At 40.8% G+C, this 16,679-nt stretch overlaps 1 pseudogene; it reads left to right on the top strand.

Moving 5' to 3' along the window:
* The first annotated feature begins 3,305 nt into the window (after positions 1 to 3,305).
* On the top strand, positions 3,306 to 6,199 carry LOC104664735 (annotated as a pseudogene).
* Positions 6,200 to 16,679: the final 10,480 nt, after the last annotated feature.

Raw genomic sequence — 16,679 nt, 5'->3', positions numbered from 1 at the left:
CCGTTCACTTCTGCCTTCCAAATCTTGCTCAGGTTTCCCAGAAGATAATTCTGGGAATCATAGTGCTAGTAGACCAGTTGGCATGCATAAAACTACGTAGTCAACCCATTGTTAACTTGGCACCATATATACCTTTTTAACCTATATTTAACTTTCTAACATGTTGCAACCACCCCTCAAGCAACCTCACACCTGCTAACCTTCTTGCCCCAAAAGGATACAAAGTCTCATGTGTCATCTAATCCATCTCTGGGTGATGTTATTACCCTTTAAGCTGCATCACACTTTTCCTTTGATATCTTGTCACCTGAATACTGAGGTATAACCAACTATTAGTACATCTGATGATCAATACTAGCTTAATGGGAGAAGGGGAAGAAAGGAACATAATTGGTTAATATATACACAAATATTCATATGAAAGTAAGAAAAACAATAGTCAAAATTACCAGTCTTTGTTTTTATAACTGGACAGACAGGCTTAACTGGTGTCATCATTGCCTTCTTCCTCTGCCCATTCCTGCTGGTCATCGTTCTTTCCTCGTGGGATAACTAAAAGTTTCATTCCTTATTATATAATATGATATAACTAGTTATAACTTCCCTGCCAAGTGTTGTCCCCAAGCTGGTGTCATAACTAAGTTTCCCAAAGGTTATTCAACTGTTCTATCGGACCAGTGGCTGATTGGGAGCATGGTAAAACTAGTCAACACTATACATGTGAGCTTATTGTCATATTTTATTTGATAGAATATGATCTCCTGGTTTGGACACAAGGCTGTGTGTGACACTTTGATAATTAATGAGGCCTTCTCTGAGTCTACAAGAACTGATTTTGGCAGGAGCATTGTGGGCAGGGAAGGCACATTTACATGCAGAGTAAGTGTCTTTTCCAGTGAGAACAAACCACTGCCCTTCCATGGTGCCTCCAGATGACTAGAGGATTCTCTCAGGTAGTGAAGTTACATCGCAGATTCAGGGATGGGCTCTGCTGCTGGCAGATTGAGCACTCAGCAATGGCTGGATCAGATCCACCTTACTGAGTCCATATATAACCTTCAACTCTACCACCATGGCCAATTGATTAATGAGGTTGTTGGGCAAGAAGTGGGATGACGTGGAAAACAGCCAAATGGATATCCGTATACTAGGTCATCTTGTCCATGTTATTAATAAGATCCTCCTCTGCTGAGATAACTCTTCAGTGAACAGTCACATGGAATCTGAACATTTTTACACTGTGGGCATTCAGAGAACTCCATTTATATTCTCTTTCTCAATAATTATTTTGTTGTCATTTTTTCTAATCATGTTTTTCCTCCCACAGACTCTGCCCAATCAGTCAAATATTAAGCTACTTCCCATAAATCAGTGTAGATCTCTACCTGCTGGGAGGATTTCACTTCCTGTTGTCCCTCACAGCCACACCTGGTGGACTGTGGTGCTATTGTTGTCTATTTCTGAGTGATGCTTGCATATCATGCAGAACCATCTAAATCAGGCCTAACATTTCCTTTTCAGTCAACTGATTATGAGGAACTCGCCACAAGACCACTTCTACTGTTACATGAAAACCACCCACTACGTTTAGTAGCTTAAAAGAATAACAATTTTATTTGATTGCTATTCTGTGGGTCAGGAATTCACAAGGTGCATAGTGGGAACAGCTTGCCTCTGCTCCATGTGATATATGCTGGACTAGACCACATCAGATGACTGACTTGAGGATCATTACGCCTGGGGACTCAGTTCTCGCTGTTGCTTGCACTCTGATTCTCCTTCGTATCCTCTCCTTCTGTTTGTGTCATCCTCACATCATCAGTCTGGAAGAATAGCTGTACTTCCACGGCTGTGCAGAGCTCCTAGCGGCAACAAAGCTGGGATGCCAGCCCTTCTAAAGGCTCAGTTCCAGAGCTGCAAAGCATCACTTCCACTGAATTCTAGTGTTTATAAAGTAACCTGGTTTATTCAGGATCAATCGAAGGTGCGAGAGCTACACCAGGGCATGAATTTTGGGAGGCATAATTCTTTGAGAATTTTTGGATTTTTTTAAAGAAAATGTTGTTGCCTACATAAAAATAGTAGACTGGGCCAGGCACGGTGGCTCACGCCTGTAATCCCAGCATTTTGGGAGGCCAAGGTGGGCAGATCACAAGGTCAGGAGTTTGAGATCGGCCTGGCCAACATGGTGAAACCCCGTCTCTACTAAAAATACAAAATTAGCCAGGTGTGGTGGTGGACGCCTGTAATCCCAGCTACTTGGGAGGCTGAGGCAGGAGAATCACTTGAAACTGGTAGGTGGAGGTTGCAGTGAGACTAGATCATGCCACTGCATTCCAGCCTGGGCAACAAGAGCGAAACTGTCTCAAAAAAAAAAAAAAAAAAAAAAAATCATAGCCCCATAGCTCTATAATCTATAATTTACATACAGAGGGATAATGTTTATAGCAATATTCAGGGTTTCTCCTAACATCATAGAAATACATTGATAGTGATAGCTCTTGAGTGAAAGGCAAATTCATTCTCTTTTTTCTCTGTTGGAAATACTACAGGAATAGTAAATGAAATGTCCCCAGCCGTGGTCAACATATTTATATTTCGTGCACTGCTCATTGGCTGTTATCAAACCTTTAGAATAAACTTGTTCAGCAAGTTTATTGGGCATTGCTTGGTGTCCCAAATTGCTAGCTGATATTTTAAAATCTGATCTCATGTGTTTTTCTTTCTCATCACCACTTGTGATCCTGTAGCTCTTTGGCCATTTAAACTAAGCCACAAATCTCAGGCTGTCAGTGAAGGGAAGACCAAAAAGAACACAGCGTGAACGAAGAGTCAAATCCTTAGCTTTTTGTTCTAAAATGAGCTTTTATAATTCTTAATAGAGTGATAGCATTTTGTATTTGTAAAATCTGAACTTTTTAGGGAAGAAAATATGTGGGGCTTTAAGGCAGTTATTGCTTGGAGGATAAGAATATAGAACTTATATCTTAAACAACAGAATAGAAGGAGATGTGAGATTACTAAGAGCAGTTTCCCTCCAAAAAGACTAAGTACAGTCACTTCGGAAAACTGTTCGGCAGTTTGTAATGAAGTGAAACATTCATCTACCCTTTGACCCAGCAAGTTTACACCTTGTCTAGGGACACATAGTGCTAGTACATCAATTTACCCAAGAGAAATAAAAATATATGTCCGAAAGTATTTGTATGTAAACATTCATAGCAATTTTATTCATAGTAGGAAAAAATTGGGAATAATCTAAATGTCTGTTAGGTGACTAGATAAACAAGCTGTAAAATTTTCATATGGATTTTAAAGATGTGACTTACTTAACAGAAGAGAAGGTATATGAAATTCTTGAATTATGTAGAGAAAGAGGATTATTCCCCTTTAATTTGTGTTACTGGAAGGGTTTTTTCTAGCACTGAGGCATTGGTACAGAGCTTCCGGAAAGTTAACACACCAAGGAAGAACTGAAGTCTCTTCAAGCAAAGGATGAGGACAAGGATGAAAATGAAAATGAAAAAGCTGCATCTTCTGCTGCTGCTATGGAAGAAGACTCAGAAGCATCTTCCTCAAGGACAGGTGATAGCTCACAGGGAGACAACAATTTGCAAAAATTAGGCCCTGATCACGCGTCTGTGGATATTGATGCCATTAATAAGGTCTACACCAGATTGCTCTCTAGTGAAAAAATTGAAACAGCCTTTCTCAATGCACTTGTATATTTGTCACCTAATGTGGAACGTGACTTGATGTATCATGCCGTATACTCTCAAGATCCTAATTATCTGAATTTGTTCATTATTGTAATGGAGAATAGAAATCTCCACAGTCCTGAATATCTGGAAATGGCTTTGCCATTATTTTGCAAAGCAATGAGCAAGCTACCCCTTGCCCCCCAAGGAAAACTGATCAGACTGTGGTCTAAATACAATGCAGACCAGATTCGGAGAATGATGGAGACATATCAGCAACTTATTACTTACAAAGTCATAAGCAATGAATTTAACAGTTGAAATCTAGTGAATGACGATGATGCCATTGTTGCTGCTTCAAAGTGCTTGGAAATGGTTCACTATGCAAATGTAGTGGGAGGGGAAGTGGACACAAACCACAATGAGGAAGACGATGAAGAGTCCATCCCTGAGTCCAGTGAGCTGACATTTCAGGAGCTCTTGGGAGAAGAAAGAAGAAACAAGAAAGGTCCTTGAGTGGACCCTCTGAAACTGAACTTGGTGTTAAAACCCTGGATTGTCAAAAATCACTTATCCCTTTTGAAGAGTTTATTAATGAATCACTGAAGGAGGTTCTAGAAATAAAGATTATACTGTTTTCAAAGTAGAAGCAGAGAACAAATTCTCTTTTATGACATATCCCTTTATAGTATATGCTGTCACAAAGAATCTGGGATTATATATATATATATATATATATTTTTTTTTTTTTTTTTTTTTTTTTTTTTTGAGACGGAGTCTCGCTCTGTCGCCCGGGCTGGAGTGCAGTGGCCGGATCTCAGCTCACTGCAAGCTCCGCCTCCCGGGTTCACACCATTCTCCTGCCTCAGCCTCCCGAGTAGCTGGGACTACAGGCGCCCACCACCTCACCCGGCTAGTTTTTTTATTTTTGTATTTTTTAGTAGAGACGGGGTTTCACCATGTTAGCCAGGATGGTCTCGATCTCCTGACCTTGTGATCCACCCGTCTCGGCCTCCCAAAGTGCTGGGATTACAGGCTTGAGCCACCGCACCCGGCCTCTGGGATTATATTATGACAATAGAATTCACATGTACAGTGAATGAAGAATCACTGTTCTCTACAGCTTAGTTCAAGGACAGCAGTTGAATCCATATTTGAGACTCATCGTTAGATGTGACCATATAATAGATGATGCATTTGTGTGGCTAGAGATGATTACTGTGGAAAATCCTGCAGACTTGAAGAAGTAGTTCTATGTGGAATTTGAAGGAGAACAAAGAGTTGATGAGGGAGGTGTTTCCAAATAATTTTTTCAGCTGATTGTGGAGGAAATCTTCAATCCAGATATTGGTATGTTCACATACGATGAACCTAGAAAATTGCTTTGGTTTAATCCATCTTCTTTTCTTTTCCTTTTTTGAGATGTAGTCTCGCCCTGTCACCCAGGCTGGAGTGCAGTGGCACGATCTCCGTTCACTGCAACCTCTGCCTCCTGGGTTCACGCCATTCTACTGCCTCAGCTTTCCAAGTAGCTGGGACTACAGGCGCCCACCACCACGCCCTGGCTAATTTTTTTTGTACCCTTTAGTAGAGACGGGGTTTCACTATTGTAGCCAGGATGGTCTCAATCTCCTTACCTCGTGATCTGCCCACCTTCACCTCCCAAAGTGCTGGGATTACAGGCGTGAGCCACCATGCCCTGCTAATCTATCTTTTCAAACTGAGGGTCAGTTTACTCTGATTGGCATAGTATAGGTCTGGCTATTTACAATAACTGTATACTGGATGTACATTTTCCCATGGTTGTCTACAGGAAGCTAATGGGGAAGAAAGGAACTTTTCATGACTTGGGAGACTCTCACCCAGTTCTGTATCAGAGTTCAAAAGACTTACTGGCGTATGAAGGAAATGTGGAAGATGACATGATGATCACTTTCCAGATAACCCAATGATGTATGATCTAAAGGAAAATGTTGATAAAATTCCAATGACAAATGAAAACAGGAAGGAATTTGTCAATCTTTATTCTGACTACATTCTCAATAAATCAGTAGATAAACAGTTCAAGGCTTTTTGGAGAGGTTTTCATACAGTGACCAATGAATTGCCCTCAAAGTATTTATTCAGACCAGAAGAAATTGAACTGTTTATATGTGGAAGCCAGAATCTAGATTTCCAAGCACTAGAAGAAACTACGGAATACGATGGTGGCTATACCAGGGACTCCGTTCTGATTAGGGAGTTCTGGGAAATCATTAATTCATTTACAGATGAACAGGAAAGACTCTTCTTGCAGTTTACAATGGGCACAGACAGAGCACCTGTGGGAAGACTAGGACAATTAAAGAAGATTATAGCCAAAAATGGCCCAGACACAGAAAGGTTACCCACATCTCATACTTGCTTTCATGTGCTTTTACTTCCGGAATATTCAAGCAAAGAAAAACTTAAAGAGATTGTTGAAGGCCATCACATATGTCAAAGGACTTGGCATGCCGTAAAACAAAACAAAATAAAATAAAAAAAAAAAAGGAAGAAAAAATTAAAAACATTTAAAAATAAAACAAGAGGGATAGATTTTTGGTGGTAATAGTGTCCCAGTACAAAAAGGCTGTAAGAAGACCACAGTAGTCACCTATGTCTCTGACTCCCTTCTGAGAACATGTGGGCTGGAATAGCAGATTTCAGCTACATGTATGAACAAATCCTGTATTATAATTTTTTAAGTGAAAGTGTTACATATTCTTTCACTTGTAGTGTACAGAGAGGTTTTTCTGAGAATTTATTTTAAGGGTTAAATCACTTTTGCTTGTGTTTATTACTGCTTGAGGTTGAGCCTTTTGAGTATTTAAAAAATAAATACCAACAGAACTACTCTCCCAAGGAAAACATTGCCACCTTTTGTAGACCACGTAACCTTTAAGTATGTGCTGCTTTTTTGTCCCTGTATCTAACTCAAATCAGGAGCTATATATATTTTTTAATGATTTGCTTTTGAAACCTGAAATTTTGCAAACAGTGTGATGCAATTACTGCTGTTCTAGCCCCCAAAGAGTTTTCTGTGCAAAATCTTGAGAATCAATCAAGATGGATGGGAGAAATTGGAAAAAAATTTCATACAATGCAACATAATGGAATAAATTACTAATAGTGCCACATGCATGCATCTTAAAAACATGATGCTGAGTGGATGAAGCCAGACCCCAAATAGCACCCACTGCATGATTTCATTTATATGAAATTCTGGCACACTCAGAATTAATCTGTGATGATAGAAATCAGAAAAGTGTTTGCCTTGGAGTGATAATTGATGAGGGAGTGGGAAGCATAAGAAAAATTTCTGAGGTGATAGAATATTCTATATCTTGATAAGTCTATAGGTTACAAAAGTGTATATATTTGTTAAAACTCATTGAATTGTTCATACACTCTATGTAAGTTATACCTTAGTGAAAGAAAGGAGATAAAAGTCTATTCAGCAGGAAGCGAGGAGGAGATTTGGAGAGAAAGTACACATGGTTTGCATGCTAGTGTGTACGGAAGATACCTCTTTCCCCAGCCTTGCTGACCACACTTTGTTTCTCTTGACCCAAGAATGTCCAACATGGCATCGGAGACTGTATGGCTAAGGTGTCCGGGTAATGAGCTGAGAGAGTCTAACAGAATCTAGCCGATATGGTTAGCTGTGTTCCCACCGAAATCTCATCTTGAGCTGTAGCTCCCACAATCCTCATGGTTTGTGGGAGGGATCTGGTGGGAGGTAATTGAATCATGGGGATGGATTTTTTCCCATGATGTTCTTGTGACAGTGAATATGTCTCGTGAGAACTGATGGTTTTATAAAGGACAATTATTTTGCACACACTCTCTTGCCCTGTCGCCATGTAAGACGTCCCTTTGCTCCTCCTTCCCCTTCCGCCATGATCATGAGGCCTCCCCAGCCATGTGGAACTGTGAGTCCATTAAACCTCTTTTTCTTTATAAATTACCCAGTCTCTGGTATTTCTTCATAGCAGTATGAAAATGGACTAATACACTAGACCTCACTGTGTATGAGGTAGAGCAAAGAAAAGCCACTTAGATTTCTCCAATCCCTTCATTCTATGTCCTCTTTTCCTACTGGAGGTGGGTTGCAGCATTCTGTGACAGAGCTAGTGAACCTAAGGCAAACTTGATTGGGTTTGGAGGAAGTCAATTGTGGATGCCAAGTCCAGTTGCCTCTTACATCTGGTGCCAGGACAATGCAAACCCACCCACCAGTAAAAACCATTCCCAGGGAGAAAGGAGCTGAGGAACACAGGCTTGAATCGACTGAGTTTAATATTGAGTCGCTACATTTTAAAATGGTAGCAATTGAGTTTAACTTGAATGACAAGGTTAGGTGTTTCAATCGTCAAGGAGAAATATGTTTTCAAGAGCCAAGTTGATTTTAGTTAAACAAAGTCTTCTCATCCTCAGTAGATGCTCAGAGCCATTTATAAGAATCTTCCTCTCTCTTTCCTTTTCTCAAATAAACATTAATAACTGAAGGCTATAATGTGAGAGGAAATCCTACAGCACCTACCAGTGGGCATGTGAGCTCAGCTGAAGGTGGCAGGGAAGAACTCCAGACATGAAATTGATAGAATTACAAAAATTAAAATGCAGCAACATTTAGAAATATGAAACTAACCATGAAAAATAATTTTTGCAGTTATAGACCAAAATATGATTTTTTTCAAGGATGAATGGTATCTGGAAAAAAGCACTGACAATTTAAAAATGAAAACTAAAAATTACTTTGTTAGCAACATTTTACAGATTTTTTTTTAAAAAGGGAGCTTAAACATATTTTTATTTGATACTCTGATAATTTCAATTATTTGCTTCAGTGGGCAATTCATCTGGTAATTTTGAATGAATTTTTAATATGGAAGCCTGCACTTACTTATGGAAAAACAACCTTTCATGTAGGGCATTGTAAAGCTTCCGTTACTGATCTATGTGAACAATTAAAGTTATTTAGAGCATGTTAGCTAATGACATGGAAACAGAGAAATGTTAGCTGCTGAGCTAGAGGAGGGTCTCTTATTGTGATTGTGTTTTCTCAGTCTAATTCCTGCATTCCTCTGAGTTTCTATAACTGAATCCGTGTATTATTTTTCCAAATTGAACTAGTTTTTTTCTGATAATTTCTTATGAGTGTTTCAATCACCTTTCAGGCAAAATGCAGTGAATCATGGTGTTTTAAGCACCCCAAGAACATGAATTTTCCAGAAAGTGGAGAAGCTGTATTGTTCAGGGATGATATGGTTTGGCCGTGTACACCCCCCAAATCTCATCTCTTGATTTGTAGCTCCCATGATTCCCATGTGTTGTGGGAGGGACCTGGTGGGAGGTGATTGAATCATGGGGGCAAGTCTTTATAATGCTCTTCTCATGATAGTGAATAAGTGTCATGAGATCTGATGGCTTTATGAAGGGGAGTTTCCCTACACAAGCCCTCTTTGCCTCCCACCTTCCATGTAAGATGGGCTTTTGCTGCTCCTTGCCTTCCACCATGATTATGAGGCCTCCCTAGCCATGTGGAACTGTGAGCTCATTAAACCTGTTTTTCTTTATAAATTACCCAGTCTCACATATGTCTTTATTAGCAGCGAGAGAATGAACTAATACAAGGGACATTGAGGCACTGACTACCCTCGCCTCCTGGAGGAGGATGGGGCCTTGCTAGTGCTAATTTGGGTTCAAGAAGCAGGAGAGCTTCATGTTTGTAAAAGTTTTGTTAAAGGGTAGCACACAGATTTTAATGTATCTCATTTATTTTAATATAAATGCTTCTGAAATGATGATATATAAGCCATGTATATTAAAAGGTCAGTGACTTGACAGTTTTCCAACCAGACCTTACCTTGAGCCAAAAAAGTCAATGGTGACTACATGCCCTCCATGAAACATTTTGAGGGTGAAGTATATCACATCTGTTTCTGCCCTGCATGGCCACTATGCTTTCAATAGGGTTTGTAACCTTGCTGAAGTAGTGTGGGAATATAATCTAATCTCACAGTGGGGTGTCAATTTGTGGTTACTCCCCATCAATATATATAGCCCACCAGAAAAATCTATAAAATGTTTGGAAAACTTTTATTTTTCCTTTGCAGAAAGAAGCATTGTTAAGAATAGGTAGGTTCTATGCTTTCAGGGGCTAAATGTTCAACATAATCCAAGGATGTTGGGTGTCTCTGGAAGTAACTTGTCATTGTTTCATGGTTGGTTCAAGTCCAGTAGTGCAAAGAGACTTTCAGTTTAGTGGGAGAAATCCTTTCAAGATTGAGAATGAAGAACTGGTGTAAATAAATAAATATATATATATAAAATATATAATTTATATATAATATATAAAACAATGAACTGAATTGTGTCCCTCAAAAATTTGTGTGTTGAAGCCTTAACCGCCATTGTGATTGTATTTAGAGATTGAGTTTTTAGGAGGCAATTAACGGTAGGTGAGGTCGTAAGGGTGGGGCCCTGAGGTGATAGGATTAGTGTCCTTATAAGAAGAGAGAGAAACCAGCTGGGCATGGTGGCTTACGCCTGTAATCCTAGCACTTTGGGAGGCTGAGGTAGGCAGATTAGGTTAGAGAGCTCGGGAGTTAGAGACCAACCTGGGCAACATGGTGAAACCTTGTCTCTACTAAAATACAAAAAATTAGACAGACATGGTGGTGCACACCTGTAATCCCAGGTACTCGGGAGGCTGAGGCAAGAGAATCCTTTGAACCCCGGAGGCAGAGTTTGCAGTAAGCCAAGATTGTGCCACTGCACTTCAGCCTGGGCAACAGGCCAAGACTCTGTCTCAAGAAAAAAAAAAAAAAAAAAAAAGAGAGAGAGAGTGAACAAGAAAGAGAGAGCTTTGCTTTGCTCTCTCTTTCTCTCTCTGTCATATAAGAACATAGGGAGAAGGTGGCTGTCTACAAGCCAAGAGAAGAGGCCTCAGAATGAAACATATCTTGCTGGCACCTTAATCTTGGACTTCTCAGTCTCTAGAATGGTGATAAATAAATTTCTGTTGTCTAAGCCACCTAGTCTGTGGCATTTTGTTATGGCAACCTAACCAAACTAATACAATTATTGAGCACCGACTTAAGTATTTATTGAGTTTCACAAGCTATATATGCTTGCTGGGTTGTTAGATTTATTCAATCAGTTGTTTTACACACACACATCACACACATACACACACACACACACGATACCAGCATTCACCTTTAGAAATGGGCATGGTGGTTAAACCTTATGACAGATGAAGCAAGTTCTGGGGTGCTATCAGAGTGGTTCTGCAGTCACTGGCCAGGTTACCTGATTTTATTCTCTAGTGACATCCCACAGTGAAGCCACATGGGCCTTTACGTTATTCAAATTCCTGACAAAGTAATCTGTTTCTGTCTGGTGATGGATTTCTTAACCTTGGGTCTACAGGTAGACTTCATGGTTTTACACATTTCATGAAATTTTATGCCAAATATATCTATGCGTATTTTCAGAGGAGAGGATTTGTAGTTTTAAACAGATTCACTAGTAATTCCAGACTCTAAGGTTAAGACCAATGGCTTCAGGCCAACGTGTGGTGGAGATCTTATCAATAGTGAAGATTCCAGCTCCAGATTAAAGTCCTGGGTACGATCTCTCAGGTCTGACCAAAGACAATTGCAAGGCTTTTCTTGGCAGGTCTCAGGGGAGAAAGTTGACCTCCCCACATCGCAGTCTCTGGAGGAGGGAGGTGCAGTCAAGGATTCAAATCCCCCTACACTTACTACTCACACACTTACGGATATTCACATTCATAGCCAAGACATGTCCATTTGGGGTCCTCCTTATGTATAGCCCTGTGAGAGTGGGGGCACTTTTCAGGCACATCCACCAAGATGATCCTTATGGGGGGACCTTGACTAAGACTCTTCTCTCCATTGGGTACTCTGACCCAGTACCTTTTAACCCTAGTTCTTCCCATTCCCTCCTTTTTCTCTGTCTTTGTCTCTTGCCTTCACTTTTGTGATAAATGAATAAAGGCCTGGTTGTTTCTTTCAGTTTGGCTTGTTGTCCTACTTGATCACCTTGGGATCTGGCAGCTCAACAGGAGCCGAGGGACTTTAAGAGGTCTCTCCTCCTTGGGAAGGTCACACTAAAATAATCATTTAAGGGAGATCTTTATAGAAGAACATGAATATCTCAGAGACATGGTTAATTCCAAGGAGCCTCAAAATGACCCATGTTCTTAATAATTCATGTGGATTCTTCTTTTCTTGGCCAGTAATCTGATTTTAGTTCTATTTGGCATTTGGAAACTGGTGAACATACTCCATCTAATTCTGGCTTTTTCTTCCAAATGTTCCACCAGGGTCACCTGTGGCCTCTGGTGTTAGTCAGACTATCCAACTACAATTATAGCACAAAACCACTCATTAGAATGGATCCCAGGCTTACACAGTAGGCTCAGAGAACAGCCACACCTGCCCCATGTTAGGCACCTCGCCCATGCATTTGTGCACACACTCAGGCTTACATGCATTTATTTCACTCAGTAATTTTTACTCATCTATTTGGCATTTTCCAATTATCTTAGAACTGAGGCCTTACTACTCCTATGTAACTGAGTTGGACAGGAAGATGAGGGCAGGGCATTGACATATGTTAAGCAGTGACCTTTAAGAACTATGAAAAATGCTTTTATAAACCTTATCTCCTGTGATCCTTCCATGAATGTCATTTCGCAGAAGAGGATATGGATTCGCAGGTTAAGTAACATGCCCAAGGGAGCAAGTGGAGGCTTTGGGATATGATTGCAAAGTCTGTGTCCTTTACCCCCGTACCCCACAGTATTTCCCTGGATGGAGGTCTGCTCTGTCCAACCTACCATTGTCTATTGAAGTTATTCATGATGTAATAAGACTACTCTGTTAATGTTTGTATTAGTCTGTTCAGGCTGCGATAACAAAATACCACAGACTGGGTGGCTTAAACAGAAATTTATTTTCTCACAGTTCAGGAGGCTGGAACTCCAAAATTAAGGCCCGTGGGATTGTTTTTTTTCTGAGGCCTCTGTCCTTGGCTTGTAGCTGGGCCACCTCCTTGTTGTGAACTCATGTGGTCTTCTCTCCGTGTGTGCACATTCCTACTGTTTCTCTGTGTGCCCAAATATCCTTTTTTTTTTTTAGATGGGGTCTCGCTCTGTTGCCCAGGCTGGAGTGCAGTGCATTGATCCCGGCTCGCTGCAACCTCTGCCTCCCGGGTTCAAGCGATTCTCCTGCCTCAGCCTCCCAAGTAGCTGGGACTACAGGAATGTGCCACCACGCCTGGCTAATTTTTTAAAAATATTTTTCGTAGAGATGGGGTTTCATCATATTGGCCAGGCTGCTCTTGAACTCCTGACATCATGATCTGCCCACCTCAGCATCCCAAAGTGCTGGGATTACAGGTGTGAGCCACCGGGACTGGCCGACAAATACACTTTCATGTAGCTTTGAATTTAAAGGGCATATACAGAGTGATGCCTTTAGCATTTTAGCCTTGTAAGAGCCAGAGAAATGTATTAGTATTTGATAAAGTATAGTGAAGGAAGAATATAATAATGGTGATGATAATGATGACAATGTGAACATAAAAAAATTCATTTATTGAAGCCTTATCACATGCCAGACACTTGGCTACACACATTTCTGAGAACAATTCATTCAGTCCCTACAACACATTTTTAGAGTCTTGGACCCTCAGTCTCTTCAGCTGTAACTTCTCTTAACTTCATGGGATGGCTAATTTCATGTGTCAACTTGCCTGGGCTAAGGGATGCCCAGATAACTGAGAAAATATTGTTTTTGTGTTGTCTGTGAGGGGTTTCAAGAAGAAGTTAACATTTGAATCAATCTGCTGAGTTAAAGAATCGCCCACCAATGTGGGCAGACATCACCCAATACTTTGAGTCTCTAAGTAGAATGAAGAGGCAGAGGAAGGGCAAATTTGCTCTCTCTATTTGAGTTGGAACATACACCTTCTTGTGTCTCAAGAACCAAGGATATCAGGGCTCCTGGTTCTTGTAGCTTTGGACTTAGCCTGGTATACCATTGGCTCCTCTGGCTCTCAGGCCAGAGCACTTGGATTGAACTACACCACTGGCTTTCTTGCTTCTCTAACTTGCAGTGGCACACGGGGCTTCTTGGCTTCCAAAGTTGCATGAGACAATTTCCATTATAAACCTCTCTCTGTCTCATATATATATATGAGACATATATATGAGACATATATATATATATGAGACAGAGAGAGGTTTATAAATATATGTATACACACACACACACACACACACATATACACACACATTCTATTTTCCTGTTTCTCTGGAAAACTCTGACTAATACACTTCATTAGACCTCTGTTTTTCCATCTGAAAAGTAAGGACAGTAATTTTTACCTCTAGAGTCGTTGCAAAGATTACATGAGACAATGGACCCAAGGCCCATAGCACAGCATCTGTTACTGAGTAAGCATTCACTAGAAATTGTATTTATGTTTGTGACTATTATAAGGAAATGTCTTTAGGCATGTGTCCAAGGGCTGAATTCAGCTGTGTCTCTCACTCCTCCCTGAGGGCTGTGCCATGACCAGGTGGCTTCCAATCTGTACTCACCTGTTACTGTACAGACTGTTTCTTTTTTAGTGACAGCCCCTTAGGTCCCAGGGTGAATAGGCCACTACTTAGAAGAAGCTCATGTTTTGTGACCCCCCCCCTGACATTTATTACCCTATGAGAGTGGGTAGTGCCCTACTCTGGGCCTGAGGGAAGCCCACAAGTGCTTTTAGAAGTCCCAGTATTATGATACCTTTCCAGCCTTCTCCTGCTTCCACTGTTCTCAACCCCTTGGCAACCCACATCCCAAAAGCAAGAGAAGGGAAATTTTCAGATGCATTTCTGTATTAGTGTTTTCTAGAGAAACAGAACCAACAAGATGTATATACATAGAAAGAGATTTATTACAAGAAATCGGTTCATGCAATCATGGAGGCTGAGCAGTCTTAATATCTATCTGCAGGGTGGGTTGGTAGGCTGGAGACCCAGGAGAGCTGATGGTTTGGTTCCAGTCTGAATCTGAAGGCCTGAGAACCAGGAGAGTCTGTATTGTGGTACCAATCCAAAGCCTGGCAGGCTGAAGAGTCAGGAAGAGCCTGTGCATCAGTGTGAGTCTGAAGGCAGGAAAAAAATCCCATGTCAGTCAAAAGGCAGTCAGGCAGGAGAGATTCCCTCCTACTTGGGGGATAGTTGGCTTTTTCGTTCTATTTAGACCTTCAGCTGATTGGATGAGGCCCACTGACACTAGGGAGGGCAATTGCTTCACTTAGTCCATTGGTTTAAATGTTGATCTCATCCAAAACACTTTTGCAGAAACACCAGGAGAAATACTTAACCTTGAATTTTGCTTGATATTCTTGAATATCAAACACTCCATGACCCAGTCAGTTTGCCAAATACAAGTAACCATCACAATTTTGGTTCTCATCAGTCTTGAAGAATCCTTCCTCACCCTCCAGTAAACTGGCATTTTGTTCAAAGCTTCTAGGTTATTTAAAGTTTTACACACCATTGAGGGTGAGTTTTTAATCTAAGGGGTAGGAAAGGAAGAATAGGGTGAGGAGGGAATAGCAGAAGTAATTAAAAGTAATTGTCATAATTGCTTCTTGTTAAACCCAGCTAATTGGTAAAAAGTAACAAGGAGGAGGCCATTATGCAAATATATGGCCACTCTGTTCGGCTCCAGTTGAAGATATCAGAGCAGAGAACGGGAACATTTCTACTAGCCAGTTACATGATGACCTGTTCCTTGTCCTTCCTTATCAGTAACCCTTGGCCTCTTGCAGCATCAGACTTCTGCAATCTTGTTAGTTTTTCCCAACCTGTCCAAATCCAATTCAGTATTTTCAGAGTCATTCCTGACCCTTAAGTTATACTATTTTCCTCTGTGTCTTCCAACTACTACCACCCTTTCATGCCCAGCTCAAATTGTCTTCCCCTTGATGCGTTCTGTGACTATTTCAGTCCTTAGTCTTCCATTTTCTCTGTATTCTTTTCTTCTTGCCTTTTCTGTACACTGACAGCTGCCTATATGACCTGTGTTACTAGTGGCTGCTTTTCCCTGTTATTTCCCCATCAGCAGAGTAAAAAACCTTACAACAAAGCTCTGTTTCTTGTGTACCTTCTTTAGTATCAAGAATAATCCCAGGAATAGAGTTGCTAATAGATACTTATGAATAATGAGTGACTCTAACATGTAAGTCAAATCGTATCATTCCTCTGGGCAAAACTCTCTAATGACTCCCCATCTTACAAGAAAACCTAAAGTTCTATAACAGACAGCATGGGATAGTTTGATCGGATCCCTTGTCCCTTCTCTTGTCTCCTTAATTCTCCACCTTGTTCACTGGAGCATCACCTAAATTGTCTTCCACGAAAACCTCTCAAGTGTAGGGGTTTCTAGGTACTGTAAGCGCAAATACAAATACAAATAAGAGGCTGGGCCTGTAATCCCAGCACTTTGGGAGGCCGAGGCAGGTGGATCACCTGAGGTCAGGAGTTCGGGACCAGCCTGGCCAACATGGTGAAACCCCTGTCTCTACTAAAAATATAAAAAATTAGCTGGGTGTGGTGGCGGGCGCCTGTAATCCCAGCTACTCAGGAGGCTGAGGCAATAGAATTGCCCGAACCCGGGAGGTGGAGATTGCAGTGAGCTGAGATCGTGCTATTGCACTCCAGCCTGGGTGACAAGAGCCAGACTCCATCTCAAAAAAAGAAGAAGTGTCATTGTCTCTGTTGAAAATAAGGGAAGATACCTCCTTTTTCTTAGGGAATTTACTTTAGAAAACTTGTCATTGTAAATTCTCTGTCACTTTGGCAGGTGTCTTGCTCCCAAACTACCTTCTATCATCAGGATATAAGAAGTTTATTTTTCCTTTGAA

Source organism: Rhinopithecus roxellana, chromosome 13, assembly GCF_007565055.1.
Source record: "Rhinopithecus roxellana isolate Shanxi Qingling chromosome 13, ASM756505v1, whole genome shotgun sequence".
NCBI lineage: Eukaryota > Metazoa > Chordata > Mammalia > Primates > Cercopithecidae > Rhinopithecus > Rhinopithecus roxellana.
This window is presented reverse-complemented; position numbering and strand designations above follow the sequence as displayed.